The sequence below is a fragment of the Lissotriton vulgaris genome, chromosome 2_1 (genome assembly GCF_964263255.1).
Source record: "Lissotriton vulgaris chromosome 2_1, aLisVul1.2, whole genome shotgun sequence".
Taxonomy (NCBI): domain Eukaryota; kingdom Metazoa; phylum Chordata; class Amphibia; order Caudata; family Salamandridae; genus Lissotriton; species Lissotriton vulgaris.
In genome coordinates this window covers 286,197,264-286,218,856 of record NC_141687.1, presented here as the reverse complement: position 1 = coordinate 286,218,856, position 21,593 = coordinate 286,197,264, and the positions used below count along the sequence as shown (strand labels likewise).

Here is a 21,593-nt window from a genome sequence, read left to right as displayed (position 1 = left end):
CTGCTGGCCTGACTGCTGGGGAACCGAAGGACTTTGCTCCCACTGCCTGCCTTGCACTCGGACAGATTCGGGACTGCGAGGACCAGCCTGCCCAGCGGCGCTGATCGGCCGCAGCTGGTCCTCTTCCCGCCCCCTCCTGCCTAAAAGACCGTGCAGCGCCTGTGTTTGGTGGGTCTCTGTCAAGGATTATGACCTGCGCTGAATCTCACTGCTGTGTCCTGTCACCTGGCCTTCACGCTACTTCTCGCGGCCCCCGCTTCGCGGGAGCCGCTCGCCACTTGTGGAACTCTGCTGGCCTGACTGCTGGGGAACCGGAGGACTTTGTTCCCACTGCCTGCCTTGCACACGGACAGAGGCGGGACTGCGAGGACCAGCCTGCCCAGCGGCGCTGATCGGCCGCAGCTGGTCCTGTTCCCGCCCCCTCCTGCGACTTTTTTCATAATAGAAACAACAGCAACGCGCACGCGGGACGCGCGCGGGACCAACCAAGGGGCAAAGCTCGGGCCAAGGGCGGACCCGTTTAAGCCCATTCAAGACCGGGTAAGACTGGACTGGTCCACCCCCCTAACACATACGCTCATATTTGTAGACTTTGTCCATCTTTTCACTCTGTACTTCCGTGTTTCTCATTTGCTACTACAATACTACTCTTCTGAAGTTCCATTTTATATATGTTCTGTTTGTATTAGGGGACTATTGTATACCCTGAATTATGTCACCCAGAGTCACCAGGAGCAAAACTGCACTAAGTCGGGCACAGGTTACTGGCCCGATTGACCAGTTCATATCTAGGGCAAATGAAGCCATTGATAAAGGCATACTGCTCCTGGACCGACGTGTATCCCACGACTTGGCCCATGCAAAACGGTCCTCTCTAGGCCTCTTGGCTCAAGCAAAAACTCCTATTCACCATCAGGAGAGGGTCCCTGTGATAGAAACATGAGCAGAAATCCATGGCCTGCCCAACTTGGTTAATTTGTCGGCTTCTCAATTGCTGTTGTATTCACAGATAAGTCAGACTCTTGATGGAACGCCAGCCATTTTTGCGAGCCCGCCCCAGGTGGATCCCGTACAGGTTCCCCTTAGGGGGATAAGAGAGGGTGCTATTTCTAAGCGGACTAACTTAAAGAAAAGAAAACCCAATAAAGCAGCTAAACCATTGCCCAATACCCAGGGGATGGGAAGTTCTATACTAGAGTCAACTGGACATAATACACAGCCGACTGTACAGATGTTTGAAAATAATATTACTAATTTTTCCTCAAATATTGAGGACCCTGAGGATATTGTTAATATCACAGATGCTGAAATCACGGGTGAAGGCAGCAAACAACTACTGGCCAGGATTGAAGAATTTATTAAGATCCAATTGCAGCCAATCCAAATGAGCCTTGCTATTATTGAGAAACAACTAGCTGCTGTGACTTCAACCCTGAAAACTTCAAATAACCCTAAGGGCCAAGGGCTACTACTGTAGGGGGCACAAAAAACAAGTCTGTCACTATCACGACTGGGCAAAGTATCAAAAACACACCTGTTGGACTGACAGACCCTAAACCGAAGCCCCCCCCAAGTTACTACAAATAAGGTTCCTGACGTGCAAAAAACACCAGCCCCTACAAATATTCCCATTAAAGCTGTCCCTAAACCTGTCGCCCCAAGCAATCAACCCTCGAGTTCCATCCACATAGGAGAACGGGCTAAGGGTGGTGGAAGCAAATTCGTAACCCCCCCAATAAATCTCCCACCTGAAGCAAGCCCATTTGTGGTCATTATGACGGGGGTCCCTGAGCGGAGTCAAAATATTGAGGAGCCTACCTGGTCTTTAAAAAATAAAGTACAGCATTGGCTGAACATCAATAGACCATTGCCACAAAATTGTGCTAGTAGGATCAACATGGTGCGCAGGGTTCCCTGGATTGGCCCCAAATTTAAAAAAATTAAGGGTGACTGTATTATAGTCAACTTTGAGGACCCCCGTACTGTTGAGCATATCTGCTCATGGGGCTCCTTGGCTAAGGAGGATGAAATATGTACTAAACATTTATCGTTTTTCTACCCTCCAGCAGCCCATTTCATTGAAGGCCCAGATTGGTCTTGGAACCAAACAGGCAGTTGGGATAGGGGTTGGAATCAAGTACGTAACAGGCGGGGGAGAAGAGATTGGGTGGATTGCATGGGTACCAATAGGAGAGATACAATACATGGGGAAGGAATACCAACTTCTGTAGTAGGGGATCTCTGTGTATAGTCATAATCTAGTGAATAGTCCCGCCCATGTGCGTGGACCCCGGCAATCAAAAATAATCTCTTAAGTTGTCAAAAGAATGCAGGAACTGCAAAGACACTTAAGAGAGAATTAAAGACAAATAATGCAGCCTATATCCACAGGCTACACTGTCCAGTACTTCAACTAGAAATTCCACCAAAATTCCCCACACACAGCCCAGCCTGCTAGTTTCTACCATAGAGAAACCTGCCTCCCCAGTCAAAGACCCAGGAATGATAGAGAGGAAGGTAGGGACAGACAAGCCCCATAGGCTGCCATTATGTGGCTTAAACAGGATACTGTGCCTTTAAGAGAACCTTCTAGACTTCTCCCAGTATCCCAGAATGCATAGCAGGTCCAACTTACTTTCAGTTCTTTTTTCCGGCTCCTGCTTACAGGACCCTGGCATTGAGCTCTCCCTTTTTCAAGGGTTTATTGAATTCGTTTTTGCACTTTTGTCTTTTAAAAGTGTTACAGTTTATTTCTTGGTGCTCTCCTCTCCCTTTTGTGCTGGTTTTTAGGTGTTTTGGGGCTCCAAAATGCCTGGCCTTTTTGTGAAGTGCCCAGCATGTGAGAGGAAGAAGGCCAAAAGCGACCCCCATGTTGTCTGCATCGTGTGCCTTCCGGAGAATCATGGCCCTGAGGAGTGTGCTATCTGCCAGCAGCTTTCTGCTAGGACCCTCAGGGACAGATTGAAGATCAGGCTGGCTGGCCTGGAGGATAGGCGTCAACGTGCTGCAGGTGGGTCTGGGCAGCCTGGGAAGGATCCCTCTGCCTCTGCTGAGGCCCCTGGGGGGCTCCCCGGGGGCAGGAAGTCCAGCCAACGGTCCCATTCTCCGTCGACGTCGAAGGCTTCGACGACGGCGTCGAGAGGGATGACGACGGCGTGCTCCCCATCTCCCCGGGGCTCCGGGTCGAGACGGCGTGGCGGATCGACGGCGAAGGAGAAGCCGACGTCGAGGCCGCCGTCGACGTCATCGTCTTCGTCGACGTCGACGTCTTCATACCGACGCCGAAGGCGCAGGGACGTGTTTCGGCGCTCGCCGTCGAAGCGGCACCGACGCTCGCCGTCGAGGCGACACCGTCGGTCGTCGTCGAGGCGACACCGCCGTTCGACGTCGAGGGGCTCCTCGACGTCGGGGACTACAAGGCGACGTCGACGATCGACGCCGAGGGCGGACCGCCCGACGTCGAGAGGGCGGCGTGAGAGATCGCGCAAGAGGAGATCGACGCCGAGGAGTCGACGTTCGACGCCGAGGATGAGAGGGTCGACGTCGAGGGGACGACGTTCGACGCCGGAGTCCAGGAAGCGCCGTTCGACGCCGGAGAAGCGTCATTCTGCGTCCAGCAGACAGCGGTCAGCGCCGAGGAGTAGATCTCCTTCTCCCAAACGGCGCAGAGGGGGCTCTAGCCCCAGGAGTCACGCCACTTCCGGTGGTCGCAAGAGGAAGAGGTCGCCTGCGGATGGGGATGGCTCCCCGCGACCGTCCCCTAAAGGGTCACCGGGCTCGGTGTACTCGGAAGTGTACACTCCATCTCGACCCGGGACTCCTCCTCCTCCACCCGTACCGAAGGAGGACCCTCCGCCCATACCACCACTTCCTAAGGGGGATTCTGATCCACCTCCGGTCCCACCTCATGGGCCCGCCCCGCAGCCGGTGGTCCCTCCGCCGAGGTCCACTTCGCTGCCGTCGCTGCCTGTTCCTCCCAAGGGGACCCCGAAACCGAAGCCCCGGGAGGCTCCGAAGAGTCCCCGTGAGAAGCCACGGAAGACCCCTCCTCGCAAACCGAAGGAGCGCCCTAGAGCTGGCAGGTCTCGTTCTCGCTCTAGGCGCAGGTCTCCCACGAGGTCGAGACACCGCCATAGGAGGCGCGAATCTCGCTCTCGCACGAGATCTTCTGGGACCAGGGACTATTCACCTACGCTGTCGGGGTCGCCGGACACCAGAGTGTCCCCGATAGACGACCTGGTTGCCTTTCAAGACGTCCTGTTGCGGGGCGCGGCGAAGCTAGGCATTACACTGACGGTGCCTACTCCGAAGACGTCCGTCATTTTCGAGACTCTGCATCAGAGGCACATGTCTCGTCCCCTCCTGCCCCTGGTACCGGGCTTGGAAGAACCGGCTATGGCGCTGTTTCTCACCCCGGCTGTGACGAGAGCGGCCCCTTCCAGGCTACTAAAGAAATACCGGGCTCCCGAATCGGATCCGGCCTTCTTGAGAGCGGAGCCTCCGCCTGACTCCGTCATCGTCACGGCGGCCCGCAAGCAGCACGCCACCACTCCGACCTCCACGGTCCCCCCGGACAAGGAATCTAGGTGGATGGACTCGGCGGGACGAAAGATCTGTGGGACTTCCGCGACATCCATGAAAGCGGCGAGTGCAACGGCTCTGTTGGGGCGTTACGACCGCGCCCTCTGGGACTCCCTCGAGCGCTTTGCGGAGCATTTGCCTCGGGAGCAGCGTGAAGACTTCATGGAGGTCCTGAGTGAGGGTATGCTGGTGGCCAACCAGATAATCAGTGCGGCTGCGGACTCCTCCCTGTTGGCTGCTCACGGGTTCTGCCACGGGATCAACCAACGGCGCCACGCATGGCTCCGGCTGACGTCCCTGAAACCGGACGCGCAGCAGCGGGTGGCCAATCTGCCGTTTTCCGGGGAGACCCTCTTCGGGAAGCACGCTGATGATGAAATGGCCCGCATGAAGGCGGAGGCCGAAACGCTGACGGCTGTGGGCTTGGAAAAACCCAAGGAGACCAAGAAGCAGTACCGCCCTTTCCAACGGCGGTTCGGAGGTCAAGGCCGAGGACGGGGACAGGCTTCGGGACACTCACAACAGCAGCAGCAGCAGTTCCGTAAGCCGTTCCAGAAGCGGCAGAGGGGCAGAGGAGGCCAGCAGTCGGCTCCGGCGCCCAAGGGCCAGGCGGGGTCTAGGCCCTAGGAACTTACTTCCCCCGGATCCGTTACCCACTCCGGTAGGGGGAAGCATCCAACTTTTTCTGGCAGAGTGGAGAAAAAATTACTCAGGACAAGTGGGTGCTGAATATTGTTTGCAATGGATACAGTCTTCGGTTCACCAGCCCTCCTCCAGCGATTCCCCCGGTCAGCTCGCAGTTTCAGCTGCGCGAGCTTCAGGCGGAAGCGGATATCCTGTTAAGGAAAAGGGCGATAGAAGACGTACCTCTGTCTCAGAGAGGAAGAGGTCTGTACTCCCGGTTCTTTCTGGTTCGCAAGAAGGACAAGAACGAGTTCAGGCCCATTCTGGATTTGCGACAGGCAAACAAGTGGATTCGCAGAGAAAAGTTCCGCATGCTGTCGTTGCACCAGATCTACCCTCAGTTGCAACAGGGAGACTGGCTGTGCGCGATAGACCTACAGGATGCTTACTTCCATGTGCCCATTGCTCACAAACACAGGAAGTTCCTGCGGTTCCAAGTCGGCACCAATCACTATCAATACACAGTACTCCCATTCGGGCTGAAGTCTGCGCCAAGGACATTCTCGAAGTGCATGGCGGTGGTAGCGGCACACCTGAGGAAGAACAAGGTGTTCGTCTACCCTTACTTGGACGATTGGCTGATCAAGGCATCCTCCTTCTCGGAAGCGCGAGCACACTTCCAGAAGACGTGCGTTCTCTTGAACAAGCTGGGGTTGCACATCAACATGGCCAAGTCTGTTCCGACTCCGGTCCAATGCATACAGTACTTGGGAGCCTCCGTCAATACGCTGTCAGCAAGCGTGTCTCCTTCGGAAGAGCGACGATTATCACTCCTTCGGAAGGCTCAGGCTCTTATGACGACTCCATCTACAACAGTGAGGACGGTGTCTTCTCTACTGGGATCGATGGCCTCTTGTATCTTCCTGACGCCACACGCACGGCTGCACATGAGACCGTTGCAGGAGTGCTTGGAGGACCAGTGGGATCAGAGGAAAGGATCTTGGGACGACGAGATTCGCCTATCGCTGCATGCTCTTCAGTCCCTGAAGTGGTGGTGTTCGGCGGAGAATCTCCTCAGAGGGGTTCCCTTTCACAAGGACATTCCCACGCAGACGGTCGTGACGGATGCGTCTCTTCTGGGATGGGGAGCGCACTCCGGGACTCTGCAGATTCAAGGCACGTGGTCACCGATGGAGGCCACGTATCACATCAATTTCCTGGAACTCAGAGCTGTTCACTTGGCGCTGAAGGCCTTTCTTCCGTCCTTCCGGACCAACTCTCTGCTTGTACAGACGGACAATACCACCACGATGTATTACCTCAACAAGCAGGGGGGGTCGAGATCGCGCACCCTGTCACAAGAGGCGCAGACGATCTGGCACTGGCTCCTGGCCAGAGGACTGACGATAACGGCCACCCATCTACCAGGTGTGCAGAATGTTCAGGCAGACGCACTGAGCAGACTGCTTCAGGAAAACCACGAATGGGTCATAAACGACGAAGTACTAGGAGAAGTCTTCGCAAGGTGGGGAACTCCAGACGTAGATTTGTTCGCCACCGCCGAAAACAGCAAGTGCAGAGACTTCGCCTCCAGGTACTTCCAGCAAGGGACGCTGGGGAATGCGCTATGGATCGACTGGACGAACAACTTTCTGTACGCCTTTCCTCCCATTCCCCTGATTCCGGCGGTGCTCATCAAGCTGGCCCGGTCCAGGGCTCGGATGATACTCATCGCCCCGGAGTGGCCCAGGCAGTGGTGGTTCACGGACCTGCTTCACCGGTCTCTCCTTCCTCACATTCGGTTGCCGTGCAGGCCGGACCTTCTCACGAAGTTCGGGGGACGGATGTTACACCCCAACCTATCGTCTTTGAGTTTGGCGACATGGCTCCTGAGATAGTGCAGTATGGCCATCTTAATCTGCCCGATGATTGCATGGACATTCTGAAGGAGTCCAAGAGACCTTCCACTAGGACTTCATATGCTTACAAGTGGAAGAGGTTTTGTATCTGGTGCCAGTCTAAGAACCATGATCCTACGACCTGTAAGGAAGATGTCATCCTTCCTTACCTTTTACATTTGGCGCAGTCTGGCCTTAATGTGCATTCCATTAAGGTTCATCTGGCTGCATTGACTGCCTACAGGAAATGCCCTTCACAGACTTCCTTTTTCCAGATCCCCGTGATCAAAGATTTTCTGGAAGGATTGAAGAAAGTATTCCCTCCTGTCAGGCTTCCCTCGCCTTCATGGGAATTGAATGTGGTGCTGTCCAGGTTGATGAAGGAACCTTTTGAACCTATTCATAAGGCTTCGTTGCAGCACCTGTCCTGGAAGGCGGCGTTCCTCGTGGCCATTACATCGGCCCGCAGGGTGAGTGAAATTCAGGCGTTGTGTTGTAATGAACCTTATACTGTATTTCATGCTGCTAAGGTTGTTATGCGTACTCACCCTAAATTTCTTCCCAAGGTTATTTCTGACTTTCATGTCAACCAGACTATAACTTTACCTACGTTCTTTCAGAACCCTTCGTCCCCAGCGGAGAGGTCTCTCCATTCTCTGGATGTTAGGAGGGTGTTGAAATTTTATCTGGATAAAACCAAAGATATTCGTAGGTCTGACCAGTTGTTTATCAATTATGGATCGGTCAGGACAGGTCTTGCGACCTCTAAGCAGTCCATCTCTAGGTGGATTGTGTCCTGCATACAATTGTGTTATCAGAAGGCTAATAAGACCTTAGGAGGTAAGCCTAAGGCTCATTCCACCAGGGGCAAAGCTGCCACGACGGCTCTGCTCCGTAACGTGCCGATTGCTGAAATCTGCAAGGCAGCCACTTGGAAGTCGGTTCATACCTTTGCTAAGCATTACTGCCTGGACACTGACGCCAGGGCAGACGCTCAGGTTGGACAGGCTTCACTGCGGAATTTGTTCGCACAATAGTGGCATTATGTATTTACTCTCCACCGCCGCTTAGTTGGGGGATGGGCTTGCCATTCTATTCACTAGATTATGACTATACACAGAGATCCCCTACTACAGAAGGAGTAGTTTCTGTCCTGTAACTCCAGTTCTGTAGTAGGGGTATCTCTGTTATAGTCATAAGCGCCCTCCCTCCTCCCCGGTGGAGAATTCTTCATGTACACAATGCTGCAGGTCTGGCGTTGTATACGCCTTCAAAAAGAACTGAAAGTAAGTTGGACCTGCTATGCATTCTGGGATACTGGGAGAAGTCTAGAAGGTTCTCTTAAAGGCACAGTATCCTGTTTAAGCCACATAATGGCAGCCTATGGGGCTTGTCTGTCCCTACCTTCCTCTCTATCATTCCTGGGTCTTTGACTGGGGAGGCAGGTTTCTCTATGGTAGAAACTAGCAGGCTGGGCTGTGTGTGGTGAATTTTGGTGGAATTTCTAGTTGAAGTACTGGACAGTGTAGCCTGTGGATATAGGCTGCATTATTTGTCTTTAATTCTCTCTTAAGTGTCTTTGCAGTTCCTGCATTCTTTTGACAACTTAAGAGATTATTTTTGATTGCCGGGGTCCACGCACATGGGCGGGACTATTCACTAGATTATGACTATAACAGAGATACCCCTACTACAGAACTGGAGTTACAGGACAGAAACTACTCCCTATAACAGATACAACTGTTTAGAAATGGTCGATTGACCACCATCATGTATAGAGCAGACCAGTGTAGGTCCACTAAAAGTAGATGTAAATTTTGCACACTCAGGTACAAGATCTACTAATGGCCGATTCCCTGAAACCATGAATAGACCAATCGCAACCCCAAACCCACCCAATAATTCGCTCATCTTCAAAACCACAGTTAGTCAAGGTCCTTTAGCGATTAAGGCGGATGGCACAACCACCGCAGAGGGAGAAACTGAATCCATCCAACTAGTGGAGCTTCCGAATGACATTGAGGTGCCTGGGGGGTCTAATAGACCGCTGATTAGAAGGAATTTACGAGTGAGGAAAAATGGTCCACCTACAAAAAGACATAGCTTGTCCCTACTTTCCTGGAACATTGCGGGTCTCTCAAAAAAATCTAAGGACCCGACTTTCTTAAGCTTTGTGGCCCAGTTTGACGTGATCTGTTTGCAGGAGACTTGGGATGAGGGTGAGACTCATCTGGAGGGTTATAGCACACACGATGTACCGGTGAGCAAATCAGGCAGAGGTAGATGCTCTGGCGGCCTATCCACTCACTTCTCTAATCTGGCTAATCTAACCGTAATTAATTTGGACACTATAAACTACCCACATAAATATAGGAAATTTTTTCAAAACTTTTATATTGAGGGGGAGGGGTCTCAGAGCTTGCTCCTCATACATTTATACAATAACATACCAAGAGAAGAGCAAAAGCTGGTTTTAGAAGAATTAAATGGAGTTATCAGCAGGAGACTGGAAACAGAGCAGACGGACATTTGTTGCATTATCACAGGCGATTTCAATTGTCACTTGTGCGCCCAAAATGGGACAAAGACATGCGGTATAGTTGATTTAAGGGGTGACCCCAGTACGCATTTTGAACATTCTACTTTTGGTCATTTACTAAATACTATGATGCACGACCTGAATCTCGGTTTTGCAAATGAGTTAAATGATCCCCAGGTAAACTTTGAACCCACATTTACTGGCCGGGGCCTAGTTTCCATCATTGACTATATGCTGGTTTCTACTAATTACCATCACAGCATTCGGTCTTTTAATACCGAAAAAATCGCACTCAGTGCTATTTTCGACATGGGCCCCAGAGATAACCAAGCTACAGACCTGGCAGAGGTACTATACTGCCACAGGGTCTCTCTGGCTAGGTTTAATGGTTACGCAATCAAGTGGTGTAAAGTCAACCCTGAGAAATTTATCCATGATCTAGGGCCCGATGTAGGTGGCAAATACCTGTCGAAAACGGCCGAATTCGGATGTTTCCGACCGGTATTTGGCATCTTGAGATGTCGGGGGCCAGATTTTACAGATTCTTTAAATTTACCGAATCGGTAAATTTACAGAATCTGTAAAATAACAAATCGGTATTTTTACCGATTCGGTAATTCCCAGATGTAGGTGGGACTTTTCTGAGTCTCAAAGGCCCTACAAATTCGGTATTTTACCACCCAATCCAATTGGGTGTTAAAATACCGAATTCAGGTGTGCATGCACATGTGTGCATGCAAACCTAGCCATGTGACAGACAGACATGCCTTTAGGGCATGTCTGTGTGCCACATGGCGCACATGCCTATTTTTGGGGTGCCAGAGGGTGTCAAAGTGACACCCCCTGCACCCTTGAAAAATTCGGTATTTACCGATTCTGTAATTACAGAATCGGTATTGCCCATTGATTCCTATGGGCTTTAAGGCCCATAGGAATCAATGGGCAATACCGTTTCAGTATTTACAGATTCGGTAAATACCGAATCTTAATGATTCGGTATTTACAGAATCTGTAATACCTACATCTCCCCCCTTCATATTTACCGACTCTTAAATACCGAATCTGTAAAATTCGGTATTTAAGAGTCGGTAAATATGAATTACCTACATCTGGCCCTTAGTGTCTGACGACCCCAACTCCTTTATGATATGCCTTGATGATAATCCTAACCCCTCAATGGTTGTAACAGCTTTTGGGGAAATCACATCTAAAATAAGCAGTAATCTAGTTAGAAAGAGGAAGAAATGTGATAAGGATAGAACAGTGGGCTGGTTCAATTCTGGCTGCACTAAAGCTCACCAACATCTAAAGGAAGTACTGAAGAGGGTTCCAAGAGACCAAATTGAGATTAGGGGGGCAAAACAGCCTATAAATTTGCGTTACACAAACGGAAATTGGAACTTAAGGAAGCGGCTTTTGAGGCCCTGCGAAGGGCTAGCGAACTAAGAGATAACACTATGTACTGGAGAGAGGTCAACGCCCCTTTTTTTAATGACAGAGAAACAGACTCGATTGAGATCGCCATTGAAGAATCTGTCTGGGTTAATTACTTTACAGATCTGTTTAAAAAAGATGACCTGGACAGATCAGAAAATTCTCCTGTAGTGGATTTATCCCATCAGGACTATTCATTAGTAGATGCTTTTATAAATGCTTTTCCACTACAGATAGTTTTTACATTAGCAGAGGTTGAGTTGGCACTACAGGAAAGCTCCAAATCTGAAGCCCCAGGCCCAGACGGGGTTCCTGTGGATATCTATAAAGATTATATGGATCTTTGGGCACCACTGCTGACTAATGTTCTTAATAGCTATAACACCATTGGCTTTCCAACAACATGGCAGGAGGCAGTCGTGGTGCCCATTTTCAAAAAGGGAAATCGCCAGGACCCTAAATGTTATAGGCCGATTTCCCTGTTAGATTCAATAATGAAAGTAGCTGGCCGAATCATCCTGAATAGGCTGCAGTCTTTGGTCAAGGATATGGGTAAGAAAACAAACAGAGTAGTGGAGGGTCCTAGGGGAGTACGTTTATAGACCGAGGAAGTACCTTGTCCCCCAACTAAACAGCAAAAAACACGAGAGGTACTCAAAGTCTGGGAAAGAGAAAACTGCTGGAACCTAATTGTGTCCCATATTGGTGTTCAGACCACGCCGTTGATCTTAAACAAATGACAATATTATGTCAAAGAGGTGAGACAGAGAAGATACAGAGTATAGGAGGCTAGAAAAAGTACCCATCAGCCCACTCAAAAGTGGAGTCTCGTCATCTGGGTTGTTGGAAAAAGGTGTCCTTTAGGCTCCTCCTCAGGGAGAGTCTGAGGTTGCCTAATAATGGACCCTGGAATCAAGCATCCAACCAACAGAAGACAGTGTGTGAGCGGAAGGGGCAAAAGTTGCAGTGCTCAGAAAAAAGAAGAGAAAAGGAAAATGATCCTCGTGATTAAAAAGGTGCAAGGTGTTTTTCTTAGATGTTCTGTTTTAAGGTGACTTGTGATACCACCCCCAAAGCCCACATTGCACCTGAGCAAAGACTTAGGTTGTTTTTTTCTGCCATTGAGTTTGGATGTATTTTTGGGGGCTCTTGTACAATTGCACCACAGAAGCCAACATCTCGATGTGTAGACTCCAGAATGCAAACTTTCAACATGCAAGACCTTGAATGACTTTTTCAAATGTGTGACCATTTCAAAGCGGAATACAACTGAAAAGACACGCTGAGGTATAGGATATGGAAAAAGTAGCATTTAAATTGTACCATCATTTTAATATAAAGTTCCTCTGGTCAGACCAGCATTGGGCCTGCAGGGATAGTTAGTAGGCATGTTACAGGATGCAGAGCTGGTGCTCTTCAGAACCACCTTCTGGACACAGGTTTGAAGACATTGACAGAACGTACTCCAGCTGCGAAAGGGCCAGCCCTCTGGGAGCATGGAGACACATGGGGAGTGGAGTTCAAAATACAGGTCTTCAAACTACTCTGACTTTGGAGACCATTCTACCAGAGGGCCCTCAATGACACCCACACCTGGAAGAAAGACCAGGTCTAGGGTTTCAAAAACTCATCACTCAGACGATTTACCCTTTGAAGTTCAAGCCATAGTTTCAGGGAGAAAAAAAGTATTAAGAGAGCTATGACTACAGCCCAGAACCTCCTCCAAAGAGGTCACGAATGTCCTGACACTCCTCGCTCGTAAGAGTTTAAACTGACACCGAGACATCCAACCCAGCCTTTGTCCCCAGAAGCTACTCAACCTGTCTCAGACCCGAAATCATCTCTGAAGCCAGCCTTGACCTCGACTCGGAGTGAGCCTATTCATGAAGAATGCCGTATGGAACCACCTGATGTGCGGCAAAGGAGAATTTATTTCAACCTAGTCTCAGACCACAACCATGATTGCCTGCTCCAGCTGGCCAACCATATGTAAAGTCTTATTTTCTATGAGGCAGTTTTAGAGAAGCTTCAGGCTTACCCCATACCTAAGAAAAGAAGCCTTGGTAACCCATACCACCATCCACACGTCACCCTCATGTTCACCATCCACGACTCAGACAATACATACACTCAGACCAGGACGCATTTGCAGATTAGGCAGAGTACCCTTGAATGATGAGTTACTCTTGACATTCCCCACCCGATGACACAACTGCATACCAGGCGGTCTTCCTACGAGAGGCAGACCACCATAGTGTAAAGCTCCATGTGGTGGAAGAGAAGAATATCTTCCTCATTAAGAAGCGCTTGAAGACTGTGCAGTCCATACAGTTCTAGCCAATGCTAAATAGTATGCTCAGATGTGCCAAAGATAACTTTAAGGGCTCAGTCAAAGCATTGGTGGTCGCATCTGGGGTCTAGCCAATATATAAAGCTAATGTGCAAGACCCCATCTTCATATTTGGACATGTTGCCCTGATTACATTGTGCTCCACCCAGCAAGACAAAGAGTGTTCATGCAAGCAATGGGGGATACCTCTTCAACTAATAGTGAGCAGGAAAATCAATATTAAGGCAAATGGGAAGCTGTGTGGGTTCTAGAAATGACACATCACTTTCTTTGACCTACTCTACGGATATAACCTGCATCAGTTGGAGGTTATTGGAGCTCATCAAGCACATTGCTGATGCTTACAGAAAGTGAACAAAAGAGATTGTCAAGGTGGGCTAAATAATTTCAGATGCTAACACACTTGTTTTATTTATTGTTTGGATACCGGCATAAAAAGGCATAGTACCTTATTGGTTACACTTCGGTGGAGGACAACTCTTCTGGCCACAAGTCGATACGATTATGAAAAAATTAGAGAGGAAGCCAACACACCAAAGGCCATGGGAGCGCTCCAAAATCTGCTGCAAAATTCAGGATTTTGTTGTTAACAAGTGTGCGCAGCAGCTAAATCAGCCGGGATCTCCCAGTTTTGCACAGTTCAAGCTGCAGCAGCCCCATGGATTCCGCAGCAACAGCCATGGTAGAGCTAGAAGCTCCCAATACAGGAGCACCTTTGCCTCCAAGCAGTGACCTTACACACATTTCCATGATCGCGCTCACTTCCACAACTTCATTCACCCAGTCTCCGTCATTATCGATTCAAAGTTTTGCACTTTAGGTTCACAACAGCCCCTCAAGTGTTTTTCCAACGTCTGGCAGTTGTAGCACTGCATCTTTGGTGCACTGGGCTTCATGTCTTTCCATACCTGAAAGAAAAACTAGTATAGAGCGATGCATCATTCATGCTCAAGTCATATGCCCAGTCTACAATCAGTGGTTCACCGTGCAAAAAAGATACACCTTGGCCTCACCAAATGCAACTGCTGTAGTGAGCCATACTCAATGCAGTTACATGCAAAGCCCACTCCAGTAACAACAGTATGATGACGTTTCAGAGGCTTCTTCCCCTTTGCCATATGTCCCCTTACATTGATAAACTGTTTGGAATGATGTTTCCTTGCTGTGCAATAGTTAAGAAAGCCCAGTGGCACATGTCCCCTCTGCAAGAGTCCCTTAAGAGATAATGGTCACAAGCAACTGGGCAACAGCAAGATGTAGTGTTGGTAGAACCTAATGGAACAAAGCTTGTTACTGGACAAGTTATTTCTTGTTGCCCAGCCGTAAATGACTATCAATACCGAAGCCTCCCTCCGGGGTTGGAAAGCACACATATTTTATATATTCTAAAAATTTCTAAAATGCACAAATACCCGTAGGTGTCTCAGCGCTATGTACTGAAGGATAAACAGAGAGCTGGTGGATGCCTATTACTTGGAAGAGCCAAGTTTTTACTTGTTTTCTAAATGCTAGCAGCGTTGGCCTGGCCTTAATCCGCAGGAGGAGAGAATTCTACAGTTTAGATGTGGTCACTATGAAACTTCTATTACCCCAGTTGGCTTTCTTGGTATGATCAGAAGGTTAGCGTCTGCAGAGTGCAGGGATCTGCTGTGCGAGTATGCCATAAAAACTTTCTTCGGGCATTCTGGTCCAGTGTTGTGAATTGCCTTATTGGCAATACAAAGAGCCTTGAATTTCGTTCTGCTTCTTATCGGCAGCCAATGGAGCTGTCACAACACATTGGAAATGGGCTTAAACTTCGGGGTACCAAACAGTATCCTGGCAGCTGCGTTCTGTACCAACTGCAGCCTACACATAACACTGTCTTGGGCATTGATTAGAAGGCTATTGCTATTCTATTTCAGTTTGTTATTGCATTGCAGTCAGTGCTGACTGGGACGAAAGGTAACAATTTCTTTATCATCCGTAAAACATAAAAGGATGAGGAGACCTCTGCATTGGCATGATGTATAAAAGATAATCTATCATCAAAAATTACACTTAAGTTTCTGGTCTTCTTAATGGGGATGAAGGGGGATCCTAGCTCAACTGGCCACCAGGTCGGAGACCATCCTGGGGCAAGATTACCAAAGACCATTACTTCAGTCTTGTCTGAGTTTAATTTAAGGCAATGATTTGACATCCATGCGCTAATGGCCAACACACCCTCATGAAAACTTGCCGCGACCGTATTTCCATCTTTATGCACAGCAAGCACCAGTTGCGTATCATCCTCATATGACGTGAGACCCATCCCAAATGATTTAATTACTCTTGCTAAGTGGCAGAATTCTGGCCTTTTTCAATACGGATGGATAGGTACCTGAGCAGAATATAGAGTTACAGGTGCTCGTTAGGTGAAAACCCATTAGGTCGGGTATCGGTTTCAGGACTGAAGGGGGCATGGATCAGACGGTGAGCCTGATTTGACTGTGTTAGCCAGATCAGCGATCTGTTCCACTGAAACTGGCCTAAATTCCGTTAAACTTAGGGTGCCTCCACTCTTGCTGTTAGCCGGCTGATTCCAGCCCACCATGGGGGGCAGTAAAGTTAGAGTAAATTTGGCCCACCTTGTCTTGAAAATAGCTGGGTCCCCCTTGGTGGAGTTAGCCACTGGTCCTGCCAGCTTAAAAACTACCTGAAACAGCTGTTTAGAGGAATCTTGTGCTGTTTCTATTTTTCTGGTGTAGTAATTACTTTTTCTGTAATTATAAGACGTTTATACTTTGTCAATGCCGCCTTGTAATAAGATGTTTCCTCTTTATCATATTCTTGGCTCCAGCGTCTTTCTTGATTCCTACAGCGTTGTTTCTCCAATCTCAGTGCCTTGGAGAACCACCGAACGGAGGGAGGCTTCCTGTTTTTGGAGAATGTTTAATATGGTACTAGTCTACTGAATGTGTTTTGGAGCCATTCTGTGTAATTTATAGAGGCCAGTTCTGGGTCTGCCACATCTTCAGGTTGGGTGTCCATTAGATATTGCTTAAGACAGGCTTGATCAATGCCACTCCAAGCCTTAAACTGTTTAGAGGGGATTGAGTTGGTGTATATAGAAGTGGGCTGCAGTATCCTAATATCATATAATACTGCAGAGGGTAAACCACCGTCGCCCTGTATTTGTAACCCTGCGCGCTGTTACAACGCGGTCTCCACAACGGCCCCCACAGCGCTAAGGATGCCTGGCCTCCACCTTGGTGGTGCCCAGGAGTGGACGCCTCACAGGGAAAGCCAGGATGGGTTCCACAGCGGTATTCGTACAAGCGCCTTGAGACCCTTGCGGGTGAGTAGTGCGCTATACAAGTACCAATTTACATTTACATTTTACATTACATTTAAAATCCAACACCTTCCCTACAGTCTGCTCAGACTGGAGTTAGAATAGAACATTTTCCTATTCCAACATCCAGCGCACCGCCCCCCTCTTCCCCTCCGAAAGTCGTAGTTACGACTTGCAGTGTAATGGAATGCTTTGTTACAATGCGGTCTTTGTAACGACTGCGTTGTAACAACATGCGGGATAATGGTATGCGGGAAAAAGTGGCATATTCACTGAAGAGTGATCCGACCATATTAAAGGGAGGATCTCGTTTATTGAGATCTGCTCATTGTTCGTGAACAAACCGTCCAGTGTATACCCAGCCGAGTGAGTAGAACTCATAACGTTTTGGAAGAGTCCTAACACCTTTAGCTCCGAAATAAGGGCTATATATTCCCTTTCTTTGGGGGCTTCCAGATGAAATGTAAAATCTCCCAAGATCGTGAAATTGATTTCACCAGCCACAGGTTCCAGTAGGCTACCTATTGCTGATTGAAACTCTCCCTGGGGCCCGGTGGACAGTATAAGAGGGTCCCCTTAAAGGACTGATGATTGGTGAGCATTATATTAAAATTAAATGCCTCACGTACCGCGGAGGTAATCGTCTCTGTCCTAACTACTAGATCTTCTCGGTGGATGAGCGCCAGAGCTCCCCCTCTCTTTAGTGCTCTATTGCATCTATATGCAGAAATGCTGTCAGTGGTAGTGATGCTAAAATCTGGGCCAGCTGAAGGGTCAGCCCAAGCATCCGTTATAAATAGGAGATCTAGGTGATATTTATCTAAAATTCTGCCATCTCGTATTTATGTTTAGAAAGGGAGCGTGCATTAATCAGGGCAGAGTAGATCCTTCTTCTTGTAGTCTTTTGGATGTGCATCATTAAATACAGAGTCCGCCTGGTTGGTTTGTACCCTGTTGTAAACCTCCAGTGTAAACCCACAGGTTGGGCATAGAGCTGTGACCCTGTTAGAGAGGGTCGCAGGGCTAAAGTGAACACAGACCTTTTTACAATAATTGCCATCACTATAGATGGCCTTAAGTGGAGTAAGACATTACCCCTCACTGTATTTCTGACTAACCCGGACCAGGAATCCTGGCCCTCGGCACGGTCCAGGCGCAGAAGGACATGCCTTTGGCATGCCTGCTGCACGCGTCCGCTGGGCGATGCCACCATAGAGACTCATCACTGGATCAAAAAAACACTCTCACATTTCCCCGGACTTCAAATCCCTGAACTGGCTGCCTTTTGAAGCCAGAATACACCTGAAAATCGCTTGCTTGACGCACAAGGCCGTCCACCTGAACTCACCTAGATACCTCGCTCAGAAGCTGACTATATCTGAAGGTTCCAGAAACACTAGAGGCACAAACAATCTTTTTCTAAAGCCTAAAAGATTCCGCAAGGAAAAAACGTATAAACGCTCTTTCTCAGGAATGGCTCCCAGGATTTTGAACTCACTTCCCCCTGAAACTAGGCTAATCCCTTCTACCATACTTTTTAAGAAAGAAGTAAAAGCGATCCTCATGGCTAAATACACTTTAACTACTACTGGGGATTAACTCAAAGTCTCGATACTGATCTGTACTACTTGTTCGCACCCTTTACAATTTTGTTTGACTTTGAAACTGAATTACTTGACTGTTGATGATATCACCTAACTGTACTTTCAACACTATTGATGTATCTGTTTATATATGCTCCCCTCCTCTGTAAAGCGCTCTGATATCTGTGAAGATCTTGTTCGCGCTATATAAAACTTTCAAAATAAATAAATAATCTCTTTATAGAGGAGGAGGCGGGAGAGCCCGGCTGAGCCCAGCAACTAGCACGCCCACCTCTCTAGGTTAAGCTACAGGAAGTGGAGAGGGCCAAGAGAGAGTGACCTCTGTCTTCACTCCCCCCACTCAATCAGCACCTTAGAGCTTTGGTGGACCATGGAGAGAAGCGAAGAAAAGTGCAAGGTGCAGGGCACTTTTTAAATTGTTTAAAAACAGCGAACACTGATAAAGCTAAAAATCATACAGGATAAAAACAGCAGATAGCAGCACAATATATATAAAATACTTGAAAATCAGTACATCAGGAGGAATACGGTTAAGGCAATAAAGCCTGCAGCCAACAGTGCTAGCCTTCCAGCACATAGGCCTGCTCACAACTCCTGGCCAATGGTTTGATGCAAGAACACCTTCACATCAATTTACTGGAATTGATGACAGTTTATTTCGTGCTATAAGTGTTTCTTAGCCTTATTTGCAAAAATGCAATGCTCATTCGCTCACAACAACAAGAAAGTACGCGCTTACAACAGTTATACAAGCTAGCGCAAACCATTTTATAATGGGCCTTTGGCCACCAGGCCCTCCTCCGAGCGGAACACGTTGCTTGAGTGAACAACTACTTTGCAGGCCTAGTCAGTAGACTGCACCAAGAATTACATGAATGGGAACTCGGTGCACAGGTGCTCCTACAGTTTTTTTTCTCCTCTATGCCACACGTGAACGCAAAATGGCAAAGCTACATTCACCTCTAGGTACCCATACTCCATGAGCTTTGCACTATGGATCACCTGGTCAGTATTATTTTCCTACACTTTACTTTCACTTTCAGACATTTTGTATGTACTGAGGAAGATGTGACGAGCACCAATGAGGCTGATCCTCATAGGACCAACTTGGGAATGGCAGAGGTGGTACTCTCTCCATCCAGAAATGTCAATACATCCCCACAAAAAGCTAACAAGTGCAACCAGACATCCTCTCGTAATATCAAAGTCCACTCTACCACCCCAAACTCTGGGCATTCAATCTTGTGGTTTGGCACCTGAAGTCCTAGAATTTGGCTACTTACAGGTTCCAGAGTAGTGCATGCAAACTGAAAGAAGCCAGGAAGCCCATTACAGGGCATTTTACACAGCTAAATGGAAAAGTTGTGTTAATTACTGTGCCAATCATCACAGACAGCCCAAGGAAGCCATAATGCAATACATTATTGGTTAATTGCGGCACTTACAAAAGGCAGGACACAATAGCTGCATACCTGCAAAACCGAGAACACCAGTCAGTCTTTGTAATTCCTGTTGTGTATGACCCCTTAGCAGATTCAAGGAGCAGGGAGGATTTCACAGGCCAGCTGTTTTTGCTGCTCTTTCCCCGGATGCAGATTTTTTTCACGTTCTCACAAGCTCAGCTCGTCATGAGGCACGGTTGAGCTGTGCTCATTACGAGCTGAGCTCGTCATGACCGTTGGAATGTTCGCACTCGGGGATAATTTCCCCGCTGTGCTGAACGTTCGAAAATAGGTGTGGTCATGACGAGCACAGCGCCGCCGTGCAGCGTGATGAGCTGAGCTCGTCACAAGCACGGCGGTGCAATGCGCGCCCCCCCTCCCCCCGCACAGCAGGTGAAAAAGCCCCGAAGCGAAGGGGTTAAGGAATCGCAATTTGCGATTCCTTAAATGCAAGAGCAAAATAAGGAATCGCAATTTTGCGATTCCTTATTTTGCTAGTAGGTTTAAACTCACCTACATTGCTCTCAGCCAAATAGCGATTGCAACGCTGAAATTCTTTGAATTTCAGCGTTCGTGCTTCCGATTTGGCCACCTACATCTGGCCCTTGGTTATCCATTCCTGTTGTAGCTGTTTTGGAAGACCTCGTATGAGCTTCCACCACGAATGCCACTAGTCCCCTCATTAGGCCTCCGTTTTAGGAGTCTTATGGGGCCTCCATTCAAGGCGCAACACTTTTGCCGACTGCAGTTCCTTTCCTTGAAAGTTGCTTCATTGCCGATTCCATCTATAGGATTGGTCAACTGCAAGCTTTAACAGTTGGGGAGCCATTTATCTAATTGCACAAAGTTCTGGTTATCCTAAGACCACACCCATATTTTCTGCCAAAACCTCGCTTTCCATGTCGCTCAAATTGTTGCTTTACCCTCTTCCACCTAAACAATCAGTTGAAGAACAGGATTTACACATTTTGGACGTTAAGGGATCTTTTAACAAAAAGGATCTGTTAACATAAGGGATCTTTTATTTATCCTTTAGGAACACCAAGCCGCTCTGCCACTGTTGGTCAGCCTCATTTTGGCGAGCCAGTTTTACATACAGGCCATGCAAGATGAATTGTCAAATGCATTCAAATCGGTTATAACAAAGCCAAACACACACTGCCTAGGGTGCATTCAGCTCTTAAGAAAGGAGCCACTATGACGTGTCAAGGCAACATCCCTCTTGCAGACATATGTTAAGCTGTGAAATGGTTATTTTCATTAAGTATTACATTGTGTACATTCATGCCAACAAGAACCCCATGTCAAACAATTTGTTCTTAAAACGTTCCAAACATCTTCTGTTGCTACTCCCAAGCCTCCACTCGCAGACATCTGCTAAGCTGTGAAATGGTTATTTTCATTAAGCATTGCTTTGTTGGACGTTCATTCCCAACAAAAAGCCCATGTCAAACAATTTTTACTTAAAATTGTGTCCAAACATCATCTGTTGCCACTTACAAGCACCCCAGGTTAGGGAGATGAGTACTGCTTTACAGTGTATGCAAAAGCATGTGATATCCAGCAGCTCATGCAGCAAACGGAAACATTATTACCTGTAATAATTGGACTGCAGCTTGTGGTGTTGTAGATACATGCACCCACCAACATCCCTGGATGGTTGCTCACGGTAATAATCAATCTATCTAAATAAATGTTTTTCTATCAGCACACACTTTATTGCTTTACACCTGCTTTATTCTTGCCCTCAGAGGATCACAACATCTAAGGTGGTGTCTGTGTCCTGGTGAATTGTGTGTTTCTAG

The 21,593-nt window shown here is 48.2% G+C and overlaps 1 protein-coding gene across 9 annotated transcripts in view; it reads left to right on the top strand.

Annotated features, from left to right (window-relative positions):
- VMP1 (vacuole membrane protein 1) overlaps positions 1–21,593 on the top strand; it is an 864,072-nt gene that overhangs the window by 151,037 nt on the left and 691,442 nt on the right. The gene's annotated exons all lie outside the window — the stretch shown is intronic.